The sequence below is a fragment of the Lissotriton vulgaris genome, chromosome 10, assembly GCF_964263255.1.
Source record: "Lissotriton vulgaris chromosome 10, aLisVul1.2, whole genome shotgun sequence".
In the NCBI taxonomy this organism is placed as follows: Eukaryota; Metazoa; Chordata; class Amphibia; order Caudata; family Salamandridae; genus Lissotriton; species Lissotriton vulgaris.
In genome coordinates, this window is record NC_141698.1 from 184,858,572 (window position 1) to 184,879,091 (window position 20,520).

A 20,520-nucleotide genomic window follows, 5' to 3' on the forward strand; every position below is an offset into this window, starting at 1 on the left:
GAAAGGAGATGCTGCCGGCCCGAGGAGCGAAGGAGGAAGGTGGCTGGTGCTCACGGGGCTCCCGTGAGGAGGAGGGAGCCCCGGCGAGAGAGAGAAGGCCGGCGCGAGGCTCCCCGAATGGAGGGAGAGCCTCGAGTGAGGAGAGCCCCCGATCGCCAGCAACGTGTGTAGAGCCCTGAGAGGCTCCCCGCCCCATTTTGTGTTTAGAGCCACGGAGGCTCCAGGGGGCCATGTTTGATTTACGAGCCCAGCGAGGCTCGGGGGCCATTTCGTGTTGAGATGCACAGAGTCAGGGCCGCCCCAATTGGCAGCGGGTCGCCCCAACGTTGTAGAGCCTTGAGAAGGCTCTGAGGGGGCATTTCTTTGTGTAAAGCCCCGAGGCTAAAGGGGGCACAGTTGTTTTTAGAGCCTGTGTGGCTCCAACGTTTGACCAGTGTTTTTAGAGCCTCTGTGGCTCCAACGTTTAGGTCATGTGTGGTGTCCAGAGCCTGTGTGGCTCCAGCGTGGCGCAGTTTGTGCCTAAGGGTCAGTGAGGACCCTGCCGCAGTTTGGATGCAGAGCTGCCCAGCAATTAGTGGGCAGCTGCACCGTTTAGGTTTTGGGGTGTCCTCAGGTGCCCAGCAAGTAGTGGGCACCTGCTACGTTTAGGTTTTGCGCCAGTGGCGCACCCCTGACTGGCGCTGCATGGCAGCGCGCCCTGACATTCTGGACACAGGGCTCTTTTAGTCCCTTTATTAGATGGGGGCTGGTATGTGAGTTGTGCGCAATGTGGTTATCTGCTATGTCTAGGATGGTAACTGCCTACTGTGTGTTTTTGCGCTATTGTATTGTTCTGGCACCTCTGAATGTTTTTAGGCATCATGTGTCTTCCTTTTCCCTGCGCTGCACCTCTGAATGTTTTAGGCATCATGTGTCTTCTTGCGCTGTACCTCTGAATGTAGTTTATTGCATCATGTGCTTTGTTCTGAACACCGCTGAATGTGTAGGTTTATGCATCATGTGTTTCCCTTGTCTTACACCTCTGAATGTTTTTATGCGTCATGTGTCTTTCTTTCCCTGCGCTGCACCTCTGAATGTTTTAGGCATCATGTGTCTTCTTGCGCTGCACCCCTGAATGTATTTTATTGCATCATGTGCTTTATTCTTAACACCGCTGAATGTGTAGGTTTATGCATCATGTGTTTCTCTTTACTACTCCTCTGAATGTATATTTATGCATCATGGGTAATGTGTTCTTTCCTAGACCCCTAAACGCTGTGTGATACTTAGGTGGTTGTCCTTACACCTCTGAATGTTTTAGGCATCATGTGTTTCTCTTTATTACTCCTCTGAATGTGTTTCATGCATCATGGGTAAGGTGTTCTTGTTTATACCCCTAAATGTATTTTATTCTTAGGTGGTTGTTCTTCCAGTACAGGTGGTCCTAGTGAGGTACTGGTCCCCTGCGTGACATTCTCCTAAGGTGGTTAGGGTTGCGTAGGTGGTACTTACCTGTTACCAGTAGATACTGGTTGTGATTTATAACTGTTACTTTGTGCTACAGTGATTTTATATCCTTTTATTCTAATTTCTGACAAGTATTTCTATTTCTGAAAGTGTTGATTATGACAGTGGCCCTGTCTTGTAAATAATCCCTTGTGAATATTGCCCGTGCCAGTTGGCACCCTGTATATTGTGTGATCCTATCTGATGTGTTTTGACAATACAAAAGTTATTTTAATATAACCTTGTGTGGAGTTCCTTTTGTGGTGTGCCTAGTATGTTGTTGCTGTTGTGTGCTGGCGCAAATGCTTTACACATTGCCTCCAAGTTTAGCCTTACTGCTTGTGCCAAGCTACCAAGGGGGCAGCAGGGGTTATCTTGGCGTGTGACGTCCTTGCCCTGACTAGAATGGTGGTTTCTGCCTGGCTTTGGCGTCAGCCTTAGCCTACCAGAAATAGCCAGTTCTAACACCTTATATTTGGGCGCTCCCAAAACCGTTATTGCTAAACTCCAGGTCGTTCAGAACTCAGCAGCCAGGTTGCTGACAGGCACAAAACACCGGTGTTCAGCGAAACCTGCCTTAAGATCGCTTCATTGGCTACCAATACAGGAGAGAGTCCACTTCAAAACTTTGTGCACCTCTCACAAGATCCTTTATGGGAAGGGCCCCCCTATTCTGATAAGACTGTACAAAGCCAACAGAAATCTCAGTTCCGACCTTTTACACTTAGCCTTCACACCCAGAATTAAGAAGGTACGCACAGGGGGCAGTCCCTTTTCTTACATCGCCCCGAAGCTCTGGAACTCCCTGGCACTTGCCATCCACAGCGAAGCCAACCACCGTTCCTTCCGAAGACTCTTGAAAACCTGGCTGTTCCCCTAAACCTCATTGCTCCCGCTAGCACACTCTCCAGCGCTGGGACGCCCCGGGTAGCCACACGCTTTATAAATCCTCCTTTCATTTCATTCTAGATCCAGCACCCGGCATGGCAGCATTATAGAGCCTGCACCTAGCATGACAGCACTTCATTGCAGAGCCGGCACCTGGCATGACAGCACTTCATTCTAGAACCAGCACCTGGCAAGGCAGCATTATAAAGCCTGCACCTGGCATGACAGCACTTTATTTCAGAGCCTGCAACTGGCATGAAAGCACTTCATTCTAGATACAGCATCCGGCAAGGCAGCATTATAGAGCCAGCACCTGGCATGACAGCACTTCATTCTAGATCCAGCATCCGGCAAGGCAGCACTTCATTTCAGAGCCTGCACCTGGCATGACAGCACTTCATTCTAGATCCAGCACCCAGCATGGCAGCATTATAAAGCCTGCACCTGGCATGACAGCACTTCATTTCAGAGCTTGCACCTGGCATGACAGCACTTCATTCTAGATACAGCATTCGGCAAGGAAGCATCATAGAGCGTGCACCTTTGCATTACAGCACTTCATTTCAGAGCCTGCACCTGGCATGACAGTACTTCATTGCAGACCCTTACCTGGTATGACAGCACTTCATTCTAGATCCAGCACCCAGCAAGGCAGCATTATAGAGCCTGCACCTGGCATGACAGCACTTCATTCCAGAGCCTGCACCTGGCATGGCAGCACTTTATTCCAGAACCTGCACCTGGCATGACAGCACTTCATTCCAGAGCCTGCAGCTGGCATGACAGCACGTCATTCTAGAACCAGCACCCGGCAAGGTAGCATTATAGAGCCTGCACCTGGCATGACAGCACTTCATTCCAGAGCCTGCACCTGGCATGACAGCACTTCCTTCCATAGCCTACACCTGGCATGACAGCATGTCATTCTAGATCCAGCACACAGCATGGCAACCTTATAGAGCCTGTACCTGGCATGACAGCACTTCATTCCAGAGCCTCCACCTGGCATGACAGCATGTCATTCTAGATCCAGCACACAGCATGGCAACCTTATAGAGCCTGCATCTGGCATGACAGCACTCCATTCCAGAGCCTGCACCTGGCATGACAGTACCTCGTAGTACAACATCCAGCAGAATACTGACGCTGTACAGCATGTACCTCGCCAATACATGTCAGAACCTCATTTCAGACCCCAACAGTGACCAAGCCTTCTAATTCTAGGGTCCGTCCCCAGGCAGTAAAATCCAACACCTCACCTTAGAGCCTTCAATCCCCCTGAATACCACAATATATTCTAGAGCCTGCAACCCCCAAAGGAAAGAATCTCATTCTGTAGAATGATCTTACATCGGAATGGTAGCACCTTGTTGTAGATTCTTCTCCTCGCCACTGATTTATAACATATCATTTTAGAATTTGCTGTCACCAAAGCTTAAACCCACCTCATTCCAGAGGCTCAATTTCCCTTCTGCATGACAACACTTGATTCTAGAGCGAGCACTTTACTGCACCCCACTACTAACACCTCCAATATCTAAAGTCTGCATTCACCACTGAATGACGCCACCTCATTCTACAGATTGTGCCTTCCCACTGGTTGGGAGAACCTCTTTCTAGAGCCTGTAACTATCCGCTGTGTGAAAGCACCTCTTTCCAAAACCCTCGCCTTCCTGCTGCAAGAAACACCTCTTTCCAGAGCCTGCAACTTCCTGCTGCATGAAACACCTTTTTGCAGAGCCTGCATCTCCCAGCTGCATGAAAGCACCTCTTTCCAGACCTTACAACTTCCTGCTGCATGAAGACACCTCTTTCTATAGCTTTCAACTTCCTGCTGCATGAAAGCATCTTTTTCTAGATCATGCAACTTCCTGCTGCATCAAAGCACCTCTCTCTGTTTAGAGCTTGCAACTTCCTGCTGCATGAAAGCACCTTTTTCTACAGCTTGCAACTTCCTGCTGCATGAACGCATCTCGTTCTAGAGCTTGCAACTTCCTGCTGCATGAAAACACCTCTTTTTAGAACTTGCAACTTCCTGCTGCATGAAAGCACCTATTTCTAGAGCCTGCAACGTCCTGCTGTATGAAAGCATCTCTATCTAGAGTTTGTAACTTCCTGCTAAATGAAAGCACCTGTTCGAGGCATATGAGCTGCAGATCACACACAATGCATAGATCACCTTCTGGTGTTGGGCCCGGATGTTTGCAGTTTGTTATGGTCTTGGAAAAGTCTTTGGAAGTCACGAGTTGGGTGACTCCTCCTTTGGACAATAGTGCGCATGGGCATCAACTCCATCTTCAGATTGTTTTCTTCCGCCATCGGGCTCGGATGTGTTCCAGTTCGGTATCGTTACCGAGTTCACTTTCGACTCGTAATCCTTACCCAATTCTTCGGTATTGTCTCGATCGCGTTTCCCTTTCGACGCGCATCTCTACGAGCTTCTACTTCTGTTCCGGTTGTCGAAGCAGGCCTTCAGGCCTAGCTGCGCCATCAGTCCTTTGTGGCTCATGGAAAGGACTCCATTCAAAAAATGTCCTCAGTGTGGATCCAAGTTTCCACACACCGATCTGCATGAGGTGTGTAACCTCTGCCTTTCTCCAACCTCTGCCTTTCTCCTGAACACAAGGCCAAAGACTGTCCGGCTAGTGCCTCTTTTCGCTCCAAGAAAACCATTAGGGATCGTCAACCTCAAAGAAGCATGGCTCTATCATCAATATCGATACCAGACGACATCTTCCAGGAGGGTGTCACTGTACCAGAACAGGAGCGGATGGAAGAAGAAGTCTCCGAGGCCGCAGAATACGATGTCGAAGACATCACGGCTTTGGTAAAACCTTCACCTTTGGGTCAATGGTGCACACCATGACAAAACTTCACACGCCCCGCCTTCAGGCTTGGCAAAGAAGTCCACAGTCAAGCCTTCAGGCCACTCAGGACCGAGTGAGTCTACCCTCAGTGCCAAAACTACATCCTCGGCACCGGCCAAGGGCAAACCAAAAGTGAAACCGAAAGACAAGCCATTGCCTTCGTCCGTGCCGAAGCCTGGTCCGACACCGGCTCATTCGGCATTGAAACCAAAAGAGTCTCAACCTTCGGATCCCAAAAAATCTTCGGAACCAAGAAAGCCACCGGTTCCGAAAGCCACAATCAAATCTTCGGATCCCAAAAAACCATTAGAACCGAAAAAACAACCCGTTCCAAAAACAACTGGCACCTCCGATCCCAAAAAATCGTCAAGCCATCTAAACCATCGGTTCCAAAGACTTCAACCAACCTTCGGAACCCACAAAACATTCCCAAACCAAGCCAAAGGAGCCCAAAACAACTCCAAAGACTGTGCTGCACAAGTATTCGGACCCAAAAATATCGGCGCCGAAACACCATGGTTCACAGGAACAGCTTTTTCAGCCTGATCCTACACAAAAGACTCTGGAAAATGACCCAGAAACAGCTCATCTCAGGATTAGTACTTCGAAAAGGAAAATGGACAAACCTGTACCATCTCCACTTCCATTAAAGAAAAGAGACATTGCCACTTCTCCTTTAAGGATCGCTTCTCCACCGCCTCCTCCTCCATACATTTCTCCTGTTCCATCTCCAGTACCACCAGATGAGGATGATACCACTGGGGACAAAGGTGATAATGAATCTCTAGAGGAGCCTATTCCTTACATCCCAACTGATCCATGGGAAAATTATGGCACACCAGACGTTCCTGATGTACCACAAGAGTACGTCTATCCATCTAGACCATCCCCTCCAGAGGACACTATAGGTTTCATGCAACTAATCCACAGAGCTACACAATACCACGGGGTAAACTTACATACAGACCCCATAGAAAAAGACTTCCTTATGGACACTTTTGCAACATCACAAAGGTCCTCCTCTATTCTACTAATGTTAAATGGGGTAAATAAACACGCTCCCGAAGTCTTTAAAGACAAGGTTAGAGCTAGAGCCATCAACCCTAGAATAGAGAAAAAGTACAAAGTGGCCCCAACTGACACAACATACATTAAGGGACAGCTTCCATTAGATTCCTTAGTTGTTTCAAATGCTAGGAAAAGGGCCAATTCTCAAACATCAGGGGATACTCCACAAGCTGACAAGGAATCAAAACTCTTGGACGCATCTGCCAAAAGAACAGAGTCACAAGCAGCCAACATCTGGAGAATTGCCAACACCCAAGCTTTACTAGCCAGATATGATAGGGCACACTACGACGATCTAGAGACCCTGCCGCAACACCTTGCAGATCAATATAAAACAAAAGCCCATGACCTTATACAGGAAGGTAAGCTCATAACTAATACCTCCATTCGGTGTGCTCTAGATGCCGCAGATACAGCCTCCAAAGCTATAAATACCAATGTCCTTTTACGCAGGCATGCCTGGCTAAGAATATCAGGGTTTAAACAAGAGGTTCAAACTACTATACTGAACCAACCCTTTGACCAACAACATTTATGTGGACCAACGGTGGAAGAAAGACACTGACACCGCCAAATCAATGGGTGCCTTGCAATTGCAGGCTCCCAGAAGTTCCTTTCACGGCTCCTCTTGTAGGGGCGCCTCTAGAGCCTTTAACACAGATGATGCCTCCACTTCATATAAAAGTCTCACATAACCCTCCTCTCCCAGAGGCTATCACAGAGGAGGCTACAGGGGCAATAACAGCAAAGGTAGAGGCAAAACTACCAACACTCGTAGTGCCACCACCTCAAAACAATGACTTCCCATCGCTCCCCCCGGACCATTCAACACCAGTCGTGGGACGATTAACTCAGTTCCTACCTGTGTGGAACAACATCACCACAGACAGGTGGGTAAGACAGATGATCCAATCTGGTTATTGCCTGGAGCCCACTGCCACTCACCCCAATATATCACCCAGACAGCGTCCAATGTCAACAGAACATTTAACACTTCTAAAATAAGAAGTGCTTTCCCTACTGCACAAACATGCAATAGAGCCAGTTCCCCTTCACCATCAAAACACAGGAGATTACTCCCTTTACTTTCTAATTCCAAAGAAGGATGGAACCCTGAGGCCTATCTTAGACCTCAGACCATTAAACCTACACATACAATCAGACCACTTTCACTTAGTCACTCTTAAAAAAATCCTTCCACTACTCAAACAAGGCGACTTCCTTGCCACTTTAGATCTCAAAGACACCTACTTCCACATTCCCATTCACCCTGCTCACAGGAAATATCTTCGGTTTGTAGTGGACGGTCAGCACTATCAATTCGAAGTTCTCCCATTTGGAGTTACCACAGCACCCAGAGTATTCACAAAATGTCTAGCAGTGATAGCAGCCCATTTAAGAAGACAACAAATTCATGTATTCCCATACATGGACGACTGGCTCATAAAAGCCAAGTCACATACTCAGTGTGTAAATAACACACACACACCACAATCCAACTACGTCACGACTTGGGATTTCCTTAGTCTTCCAAAGTCTCACCTCCAACCATCCCGCATCTAACAATATCTAGGTGCCACAATGGACACCTCAAAAGGCCTTGCATCTCCCAATCCAGCCAGGATAGCAAGCATGCAAGCCCTTTCACCACAACACTCTCTGTCAGCTCGAGTGTTTATGCAACTAATAGGGATGATGGCCTCTTGCATATTCATAGTACCTCACGCAAGACTCCAGATGCGCCCCTTACAGGACTGCTTAGCACGTCAGTGGAACCAAGCTCGAGGTCAGTTAACAGATCTGGTGTTGGTGGACGGCCGCACACATCGCTATCTGCAGTGTGGAGCACCCAAAACCTTTCCAAAGGGCGACCGTTCCTAGAGCCGGTTTCACAAATCATGTTAACATCAGATGCATCGCTCACTGGCTGGGGAGCTCATCTACTACATCACACCATACAGGGCAGGTTGACACCACATCAAAAGCTGCTCCACATCAATCATCTGGAACTACTTGCAATATTTATGGCATTAAAAGCATTTCAGAAACATGTATCAAACAAAGCTGTTTTAGTCCGGACGGACAATATAACAGCAATGTATTATCTACAAAAACAAGGGGGAACGCACTCTCTGCAGCTCTCTCAACTAGCACAGAGCATATGATGATGGGCAATTCCTCAAAACACATTCCTCTTAGCCCAACGTCTTCCAGGAATTCAGAATCAGATGGCAGATCTGTTGAGTCGTCAGACACAACAAATCCACAAGTGGGAACTTGATCCACAAGTCCTTCAACCGTTTTTCCAAATGTGGGGGCATCCAGACATAGATCTCTTTGCCACACATTTAAATACAAAATGCCCAAGCTTCACCGCCAGATATCCACACCCATTGTCCAAAGGCAGTGTGGTATGGATGAACTGGCCAGGCAGATTTGCGTACGCTTTTCCGCCTCTCCCACTCATTCCACTAGTGGTACTCAAGCTGCAACAACAGTCACTAACACTGATCCTAGTTGCTCCAACATGGGCCAGACAACTCTGGTACACAACCTTGTTGGAACTATCAGTGGTCCCCCATCAAAAAGTATATTTCACCCCACAACTGTTAACACAGAACCATGGAGAGATCAGAAACTCAGATCCAGCACAACTCAACCTAGCGATCTGGCTCCTGAAATCTTAGAATTTGGATACCTTAATCTTCCACCAGAATGTATGAGTGTCATCAAAGAAGCTAGACGCCCCACCAGTAGAGCCTGCTACGCAGCAAAGTGGAAAAGATTTGTAATATATTGAAACAATAACACAAACAATCCTCTGGATGCGTCTATCCCAAACATCATATGTTACCTACTACATCTTCAAAAATGTAATCTAGCTCATACATCAATTAGATTACATCTTGCTGCCATAGCAGACTACCTGCAAAACAGACATCTGTCATTGTTCAGAGTACCTGCCAATAAAGCTTTTATGGAAGGCCTCAAAAGAATAATTACTCACAGGGTACCACCAGGGTACCATGAAAGCACCTCTTTCTAGAGTCTGCACCATCCCACTGCATGAAAGCACCTCTTTCTAGAGCCTGCACCACCCCACTGCATGAAAGCACCTCTTTCTAGAGCCTGCACCACCCCACTGCATGAAAGCACCTCTTTCTAGAGCCTGCACCACCCCACTGCATGAATGCAGAGCTTGCAACTTCCAGCTGCATGAAAGCACCTCTTTCTAAAGCCTGTAACTTCCAGCTGCATGAAAACACCTCTTTCCAGAGCCTGCACCATCCCGCTGCATGAAAACCCCTATTTCCAGCGCCTGCACCATCACTCTGCATGAAAACCCCTCTTTCTAGGACCCCTCCTAGTTCTCAATTTTCAATGCCACCAGTGAATGACTGCACCAAGAGACGACTTTGTTTTAATTGTGTGCTATACCATCCTCGCTGCTGAGAATAATAACACATTTTAACTATAGGTTAATTTCCTTCCTATATGACAGAGAAAAAACAGCTGCATTGGGCTCAGATATTCCAATTCTCTTTGCTGACTAAGGACTTCCTTCTGCGAAAGACTAGCTTAAAAACACACCTGGCAGAGGGTGAGATTGGTTAATAGACTTGAAATCGTTTTTGCTATTTTGTGACAGACAATGAGGAAATATAAATTTTATGGTCAAGATGTGTTCCCTAGCGCGCACCCCACCGTCTCCATGTACGAATTAAGGTGCATGTAACTTCCCTCCTGTACCAGCTATGAAGACGCAAATACATTTGCGTCCAACGTTAACATGTCCTCTTTCAGACCCACCTTGAATGGGTTGAATGGTCCGTTCCTAAGTATGCTATGCCAACGTCTTTTTGTAGTGTACTTCTACGTTTTTCAGCTCTAGCTGAGTAGGCCCTGAATTTCTGCCACCGAGCCTCTTCCTTGGCTTCTGACTCCAAGGGCCTCTGCCCAGGCTGCCTCTGTACCCGTGAACTCTGACTTACTTTCAGCGCGGCCCCTCGCGCTCAGCTCAGCCTGCTGCCTGCCAAGATTGACTATAACCTTCGAGTTATCTGTTCCGCTCCTCGAAAATACATTCCTGCCTACTAGTTTCAGTAAACATCCTCCCAGCTGCAGAGCCAGAGGGCCGACCTGTCTCAGTGCAAGTAATTCATAGCTCCTGTTACCATGCTTCCATGGAAGGCCCCGTGCCCCACGCTTTCTCATGCAGACACTTAGGCGCTTATACACGCATCCACAGTTAGCATAAGAATAGCTTCTGCCCTAGAGACCTTTCCGCTCAGATAATATGGTTCCTAAACACCAGATATCAGATATGATAGACGTACAAGTTGATCTGACATGCCAGACTTCTGTCTCTTTCCGTCAGTGTAAATGTCAAGTCCCCTGCACCCCTCCAATCACACGTCATGCAGCTGCGCGCGCATCCAAGCTCCCGATTTCTGCTGACATTGCCACATTTCTGCTTAGTGCCACCCACCCGTGACACCTATCAGTGACGTTTCTAGCACACACCTCTAGTTCACGCCTCTCGATTACGTACTAGTACCACGTGTATACTGTTATCTTGTCTTCTCTCAGCTGTTACGCCTCCTGCACTGTTGCTTATGGCATGAATTAAGTATATAAGCTATGTACTGTTAATAAAATGTAGCGCTCTATCCCTTCTGACACCCCTGTGGTGGTCAGAATCCGATATCCTGGTCATGACCATTCCTTTTTAAGGAATAAAATCCCTAAGAAACTCTAACACCACGGACTCTGTCTTTTTTCTTCCGATCTGAGTTATTATTGATTAAGTACTTACCTACATAGAAATTAAGAGAGTAAATTAATTATTTACGTCATTTTGGCGCCCGAATAGGGACCCCTCCCCCACCTCACGCGCCGGTTGGCGCATTGCAAGCTCTGTCCCCTGCCATCAGTTAGATGGAACCTACGCGTACCGGCAGGATTTCCTGCATCTCCCTCTGACCCACGGAGGTGACGAAGACTGCGATCAGTGCCCAGACGAGGCGGTGAGGAGTGCGGAGGATCCCGACCAGAGCCTAGCCGAAAGAAGCAAGGTCCGAGGTGTCAAGAGGCCCACCAGGTTTCCGAGGTTTTCCGAAGTTTTCCGAAGTTTTCCGAAGTGTCGAGTCGAGTCCAGTCGAGTTTTCCGAGGCCTTCTGTTCCGTGCTTCCCGGTGAGTACCATTGCTGGGACGTATCTAGACGGGTTTGGGTACACAAGTCCGGTCTGCACTGTTTTTAGGCAGTGTATCTGTACTGTTTAGCAGTACATCCAGTATAGGGGGTAGTCATCTATGTCTTAAATGTCTTTTCATGTGATTAATGTCGTGGTATGAATGCGAATGTGACCGTTTTTTTTATGTGAATTATTGTGTCTCTTGTAAAATCAGCCATACCCAGTATTAAGTAAACTAAGGATTGAGCATTCAGTATTAAGTAAGCAAAATGCCGTTTTTCAACAAATTAAAGCAGATAGGAACTAGGAAAGGGATACTAGAGGAAGAAATTCCTATTCCCCCTAGGGACACTCCAGGTAACTTTATGTACCATAAACATGGCATAGACGCCATATTGTATCTAGACTTATGGACTGACTATACTAAACACCTAGACGAAAGACACCGATGGCCCGTTAACGGAACATGGGATGCCGAGTGCATCATGAAGGTCGAGGAAGCACTATGGAAAAAGAAAGCCAGACAATCTCAGAAAGACGCCATAGAATTTTGGCGTAAGGAATCACATAAACGTGCTGAAAGAGCACTCCGTAGAGAAGACAGACTTAAGGAATCAGAGAAAGCACAAGAAAATGAACTAGTTGCCGACGGGATCCGAGTAAAAACTGAACAGATAGACCGCGCACGACATAATCTTGTGAATAGTATGTATCTTGTGGCCGAGGGTACACCTGAGGCCCTATCAGAAATACCGAAAAATTTACCGTCACCATTAGTTCCAACTAAAGTAATGCATAAGACTACTAAGGACATATTCCTAAATTCTTATCTAGAGGATGTAGCACCGGCTTACACCAATCTGCCTGTTCGTACCTTGCCTACTGACGGGGACGGGGGCACCCCGCCCCCAGATCATGTTCCACCAGTACCGCGACAGACCTCCCCCGTTCCGCCAGCCCCGCCACTTCCCGCACCCAAAACAGACCTACCGAAACCACGTTTACCTGATCTAACAAAACGCCAAATTCAAGTTCAAAAACAGACTCCACAGGGAGATAATGCACAAGCCTCCGCTTCAGGGGGTGCGACCGCGGGTCCTCGGACCCCGCCATTGCCTCACAGATTAAATCTCAGGGATATACAGAGTCCTCTCACGTTCAGGTCACCCCGCTTTGACGCATTCAAGGAAAACATTTCAGTTTGCAGATACGATCCAGTACCCGGAAAAGACGACCTAATGATATTGGCATCACTACGGTTAAGATCTGCTACTGATATCTTGCTATGCTATGTAGGAATGAAGGACCGTCTAGATAGAATATATGAGTTTGTTCAGACAGGGAAAGACCCTGACAGTATCAAGAATGCCATGGAAAACCAGAAAGTTGACATTCAAGCACAGATACTACGATTTTTTATAAACTGTCTAATAAGAGAACGAGATAGGCCTGGAACAGATCAGAGGGAAGTTACATGCACCTTCCTTTACATGCACCTTCCTTTCTAGAAAGAGTGAATTAGATGCACTGAACAAGTGGGGTCAAAATATAGCTGAAGGAAAACATGACAAGGGGACTTGCATAGCCAGTATGTATAGGAAAATTAGAAAAGCAGTGATAGCAGTACACCAAAAGAGCAAAGAACAAGCTTCCTCCGAGGAGGAAGAAGAACTTGTAGAACCAGAAAGGACTACGGATACTATAGCGTATGTAGGTAAGGGAACTTACCTTAGGAAAGGCATCCGTCCGGAAAACAAGAGAGTTTTTCTCTCTGCTTTAACAAATCCGAATTCTTCTGAACATCAGTTCCAGGAAACTGATAAAAGGCTTCGAGACCGAATGGGGTACCATGTACTCAATTCTATAGATGAACAGGAACTAGCCCGGTCAGCCGTATTATGGGCCGAAAATCCAGACATGTATAATGATGATACATTAGCGCAGACATTCCTGAACCTCTCCCCAGACGAACAGAAATTAGCAGGTGTATACATGATTCAGCACTTCCTCATCAAGTACAGAAACCATCATTCCGACCCAGGTCCCTTACACGAAACACTAGAAGCACTACTTATGGACAGATGGAGAGGTTTCAGTACCAAGTTAATACAAATAATTCTAGAACAACGACATAAATATAACACCTTCATAAGCTCTGAATATGTTCCCGCCCCGCCTCCAGAAAGGAAAACGTACCACATGCAATGCGGGGGTGGCATTGAAAGTCAGAACCCCTTACGAGAAGTACACCCAGTTATGGGTACAGATAATATCTTGAAACGTGTATATGTACACACGCCATTGACCAAGCTAGAACTGTTAGAAATGAAGAAACTAGTCCCGTGTCATGATAAAGACCCTGCAGGTTTTCACAGAGAGCTTAAAGACATGTTACTAATGGGGGATTACACGTATGATGATATCATGAAAATGTTGAAAGTATTATTGCCCACGGGTATCTTCGAGAAACTGAAGGAAAAGGAATGGGAGGTGGGGGACACAAAGATTGCATGGGCAGAAATAGAAGACGAAGAAAGAAAACGGGTCCCAGGGGTAGGCCTTGGGGATAAGACTAAAGCATTACCCGGTTTGATAGTACAGGTCTTGCCAAGATTATTGACAACTAGAAAGGAAGATTGGGACGCCATCTCGTCCTGTAAACAGAAACATGATGAAGATACTAGTGACTTCTATTCAAGATTCGAGAAATGTTTTATTATTAACAATGGCCTCAAACCAAGTAGCGAGTCATATCCGCATCTTTTTGTATCTAAATTAGTCGAGAACTCCCTACCATTAGTTAAAAACCGAGTGTACAAAGTTGAAAGTACTTGGCAGGCAAATACGCCATCCCAGATGTTACAAATGTTACAATATCACCAGAACAGAATTAGAGAAGAACAAGATCAGGAACAGAAACGTATGAAAGACACGAAGATGAAAATGTTAGTAGCACAGACGGTCCCAGCCGACGGTCAGAGAAAAGGTGGGGCCCAGACAAGTCACCCTACAGCTCCCGTTAAAGGGACATGTAATTACTGCAAGCAGCCAGGTCACTACGTACATGAATGCCCGGTCCTGAAACATAATATAGCGACAGGTAAAACAAAAGAAAGACTGCATCCGCCTAGACAAGACCATAACCAGCATCAGTCTTCACAGAATACACAAAATACACAGCCTATGCATGCTTCTTCGCCTCCGGCACAGACAGTAGCGGTACCACAGCCACAGCCCATTGCCGCGTCTCAGCAAGTTTCACAGCAGATGTACCAGTACGCCCAGTCCGCATATCCAGATTATCCCCGATATACATGAAACAGCCTAGAGAGGGAAGGTGGCCTGCCTCTTATTGAAATTCCTGTAGATCAAGAAGGCCCTTATGTACACAGTCACGTATTGGGAAAAGACAGAAAGTTTTTAATTGATACAGGGGCAAGTCGCACTACGATCAGCCATGATGAAGTCCCAGGGGCACCCCTCTCAGGCTCACAGAATGTTTCCCTGGGTTTTTCAGGACAGCCTATTGTAAATGAGGTATCAGAACCAGTCCCCCTGGCTGTGGGCCCATTATCACGTGTTACAGACTTGTTACTCACAAAATCATGTCCGGAAAATCTGTTAGGAATTAAAACATTGAAGGCTCTAGGAGCTATAATATGCTGTTCCCCGGAGGGAGTTAGACTCTTTCTACGGGATTTCAAGGGTCACTATGTTTTAAGAGAGTTTGATGTCAGATTGAAAAATGTGCCAGATTACTTGTGGGCAAAGGGCCCAACTGATGTAGGTTGCATGCATATCACTCCATACCGTGTTACACTCAAGACAGGTGTTGTTTTACCCAGAATCAGACAATACAAGTTACCACCCGATGCTGTAGTGGCTTTACTGAAAATTATTGAAGAGCTCATTGCCCAAGGAGTGGTCGTAGAGACCGACTCCAATGTCTGTAATTCACCCATCATTCCGATTCTTAAACGTACCGACCCCAATGCACCGCCAGTATATCGGCTGGTGATTGATTTAAGAGAATTGAATAAATGTATTGTACCACAATACCCTGTGGTCCCCGACATCTCTTCCTTATTGACTGCTATTGATTCTGAAGCAACGTTCTTTACTGTAATTGATCTCAAGAACGCCTTCTTTAGTGTACCTATTGACCCCGACAGCCAATATCTATTCGGATTCAGTTTAAATGGACGAAGTTTCAAATTTTCCCGCGCACCTCAAGGATTCACAGAAAGCCCCAGCATCTATAGTCAAGCACTGAAAAGACAACTAGATTGTATTCAAATGCCAGTTAACACCGCTTTACTGCAATACGTCGATGATCTGCTGATCACCGCACGAAGTGAGCCCGAATGCGAACAAGCATCACTGACAGTTTTACATTTTTTGGCCGACAAGGGACACAAGGTGTCTCCTTCGAAGCTACAATTCTGTGTTCAGCAAGTTGTGTACTTGGGTCACTTGCTGTCCAAAGTGGGGAGACAGCTCACTCCCGATCGCATTCAGTTAATTGTAAATATGCCACAACCCCAGACACAAAAGGAAGTGCGGGCCTTCATAGGCCTCACCTCGTACTGCAGACAATGGATTCCTCAATATGCATTTCTGGCTAAACCACTCATCCAGTTAACAACACAGGAGGCAGCGACTTCGAATGCCCTCCCTTGGACTCAGGAACACACACAAGCTTTTGAAGAATTAAAGAAAGCCTTATGCCAAGCACCAGTTTTAGCGACACCATGTTACAGCAAACCTTTTACACTTTTTGTTACAGAACGTGATGGTACAGCATTGTCTGTCCTCACTCAAGATCAAGCAGGTTCACATAAGCCTTGCGCTTATTTTTCAAGTACATTGGATTCAGTAGCTCAGGCACTCCCTGCATGCTTAAAGTCAGTAGCAGCAACAGCGTTAGCAATAAGACAAAGTGATTCAATTGTTTTAGGTCATCAGTTAACAGTTCAAGTACCACACTCTGTAGAGGTTTTGTTAAACAGAACCCAGACTCAGCACTTGACTATAGCACGACTGACAGGTTACGAATTAACGCTATTTCAGCCACACATAGAAATCAGACGCTGCAGCATCCTGAACCCAGCAACACTGTTACCTACCATTATGACAGATCCAGACCCGCATGATTGCATAGAGATCATTAATGCAGTAACAAAGCCTCGACGAGACTTAACGGATGTACCATTGACAAATCCAGACCTGACACTTTACGTGGATGGTTCATGCCTAAGAACAAATACAGGAGAATTAGTGGCCGCATATGCAGTGACCACTGAAACTGAAGTTAAAGAAACATATCGTATTGACACATTGTCTGCTCAAGCAGCAGAGCTTATTGCTCTGACCCGAGCTTGTATACTAGCCAAGAACAGAAATGTCAACATATACACTGATTCCCGTTATGCTTTCGGAGTCGTACACGACTTCGGCATGTTATGGCAAGAACGAGGTTTTTTGACCTCCCACGGTGCCAAGATACAACACGGTCCCCTCATTCAAGCGCTGTTAGAAGCAATACATCTACCTTCAGGCATATCGGTCATGAAGTGTAAAGCACATACTAAAGCCACAGATTCTGTTTCCCAGGGTAACGACCTGGCAGACCAGACAGCAAAACATACAGCACTGACTCATACTCAGACAACTGATATGACAAAGACAATAGTACCGACTAGGTGTATGGCAGTCAGGGATCCCACACTAGATGTTATCGATATTCAGGCACATGCTACCCCAGATGAAATAAAGAAATGGACTGAACTAGGAGGGATCCAGACAGATCAAGGTTGGATGACGAAGGGAAAATCTACATGGTTTCTCCCTGACTCTATGGTTCAAGTCATGATAAATACAGCACATAGTCCAGCACATCTAGGAGAGAAAGCGATGTTAGACAGTTTACAAAATCTCTGGAGCAATAAACACTTACGAGCAGCCGCAAAACAGAAAGTGCGTACTTGCATGATCTGTTGTCAGTTCAATCCAGGAAAAAGCGTCCCTGTAGAGCAAGGTGGATTTCACCCTCCCGATCACCCTTTTGAAGTCCTCCAGATGGATTATATCCAGATGGACCGATGTCGAGGATTCAAGTATGTCCTTGTAGTTGTTTGTGCTCTGTCCCGCTGGACCGAAGCATACCCAGTCCCAGATTACACTGCTCCGACCACTGCTAAGCAACTGGTTCGTGAATTCTTCCCACGATACGGCTTGCCTCGTGTCGTGTACTCAGATAACGGTCAGCCATTCTCATCTGCATTAATGAAGGAAGTTTCTTTACTGCTAGGTTACCAGTGGAAATTCCATTGTGTCCGAGATCCCGAAGCCGCAGGCCTGGTAGAAAGGCATAATCAGACACTGAAAATACGCCTTGCAAAGATATGTCAGGGGAAAGGGGTCGACTGGATAGTCGCCCTGCCAGTGGCACTATTCTACATGAGGATGGTCGCCCACTCGAGATCAGGGCTATCCCCGTACGAAGTGGTTTTTGGCAGACCACCGAATATGTGGGGGACGCCCATTCCGAAAAAAATCACTGATATTGATTGTAACATGTTGACAGATTACCTTGCCTCCTTGATGTCTGCACTCCAATCATGTCGTTCACAGGTTGCCGCAGCCTTCCCTGACAACACTGATGTAAAGCCACACGAGGTCCGTCCTGGGGACCTGGTACTGGTCCGAAATTTCGACAGGAAGAGTCCGCTGGAGCCCCGCTGGAAATCTCCGAAGACCGTCCTTCTCACCACGAGGACCGCCGTGAAGATTGAGGGGAGAAAGGGGTGGGTCCACACGAGTCATGTGAAAAAATTTTTCGAACTGAAACCTGATCAAGACTCGTCCACCCCCACCAAAGACTGTGTTGAGCCAAAGGACTTTACAGTATCTGAACGAGAAAAAACTCCCCAAGAAGAATACAGGTCGAAACTCCGATCTAGCAAGTCAGACAGTTTAATTGTTTAAGTCCTCCCCTAGGTGAATCGGTTAAATAGTTTCTGACATGTATCCCCTAGATCGAGATAGAGAGAGACAAGTTAAAAAAGGTGCATATTGTAAATCACTCCGTAGTCACTGTATAGTGACCCTATTAATCATGTTTATTCTAAGTATTTTAGTTATTGTTGCTAGCCTTCTGCTACCTATCTACTGGCCTATTTTCAAGCGTGAACAATCTGGTTATAATGTCTCTGCTGAACACACTTTTAGTGAATTACCTGCACACGAACTCTCTTACAGACTTGCGCTGCGCAACAATACATTCATTAGTATGTTACACCATTCCCATCAGACGAACAATGCTACAGACTGCTGGATATGTGGCCGACTCCCTCCCTACCAGAACTACAAGGGAGCTCTGCCCCTCTTTCCGTACCCGTTCACTCACAATGGCTCCTGTGGGGCATGGTTTAAAATAATTAATTCCTTAGATCCTGATATTGCTGTTTTCGATGGGGGCTGGGTTTGGGGAAACTTGAACTTAGTCCTGCTCGACGTCTGTTACCCTGATAAGGAGGGACTCCCCACTCGAAGAGGAACTGATCTAGAAAATGAAGTATATGGATTAGGTAACTACACAATTAGCCTTATGATCCTTACTGTTGAATCCGAAGCTGCACCAGTTCTGTCCCATATGCTAGTATTACCAGTCACTGGTGAGTTATGTGTCCGAAAGAAAGGGTCAGTACACTTAGGTCATAGTAAATGCACTACTGTGGTCGAATTCAGTGATCATGGTAAATCATCCTTTAAAGCTATCAATCACTCCTATTTTGTTTGTGGTCATACCGCATACATACGTTTGCCTCCAGATTGGGATGGTACCTGTTATATTGCATTCCTTCTACCACCTGTTTTCCTAGCTCCCCCTGATTACCATAGAAATACCAATCTAGTAAAGAATAGACCCAGAAGAGATATCCCACTTGTCGACTACACAGAAACGGCATGGGAACAGTACACTGACTTCAATAAGGGATTCTTTTTCTTTTTAGGACCTGTCCAAAACAGTAAATTAATACGTAGATTAACTAGAACACTTGAAGCTGTAGTACATGAAACTGCCTCCGCCTTAGGTAACTTAACAGAGGAGCAATCTGCTATGCGGGTTGTTGTTCTTCAAAATCGTCTTGTTATTGACGTCATCTTGGCAGATAGAGGTGGAGCCTGTAAGGTCATCGGGTCAAGTTGCTGCGTTTTCATCCCACAAAATGCGCCATCTGTTTATCAAGCTATTACCCGTCTGCATAAAATTGCAAATCAGATACATCAGAATCCAGGCACCTGGACTTGGTCCGGTTGGTTCTGGACAACGTTAACTGCTTGGGGATGGAAGATCCTATCCTTCCTAGGGTTTGGCCTTGTCATAGTATTCAGCTGCTGCCTGTGCCTACAGTGTGGGCCGGCGATATGTGGACTGTGTGCCACATCGTGCATTGAACATTCCAGTTTCCTCTCAAACCGTCAAAGAAAGAAAGATGAGCAAATGATGTTGCAAGAACAAACTGATCAAATTATGATGATTAATATATCATGAAGGGTCCGTAGGGAACAAGGAGGGAATGAGGAAATATAAATTTTATGGTCAAGATGTGTTCCCTAGCGCGCACCCCACCGTCTCCATGTACGAATTAAGGTGCATGTAACTTCCCTCCTGTACCAGCTATGAAGACGCAAATACATTTGCGTCCAACGTTAACATGTCCTCTTTCAGACCCACCTTGAATGGGTTGAATGGTCCGTTCCTAAGTATGCTATGCCAACGTCTTTTTGTAGTGTACTTCTACGTTTTTCAGCTCTAGCTGAGTAGGCCCTGAATTTCTGCCACCGAGCCTCTTCCTTGGCTTCTGACTCCAAGGGCCTCTGCCCAGGCTGCCTCTGTACCCGTGAACTCTGACTTACTTTCAGCGCGGCCCCTCGCGCTCAGCTCAGCCTGCTGCCTGCCAAGATTGACTATAACCTTCGAGTTATCTGTTCCGCTCCTCGAAAATACATT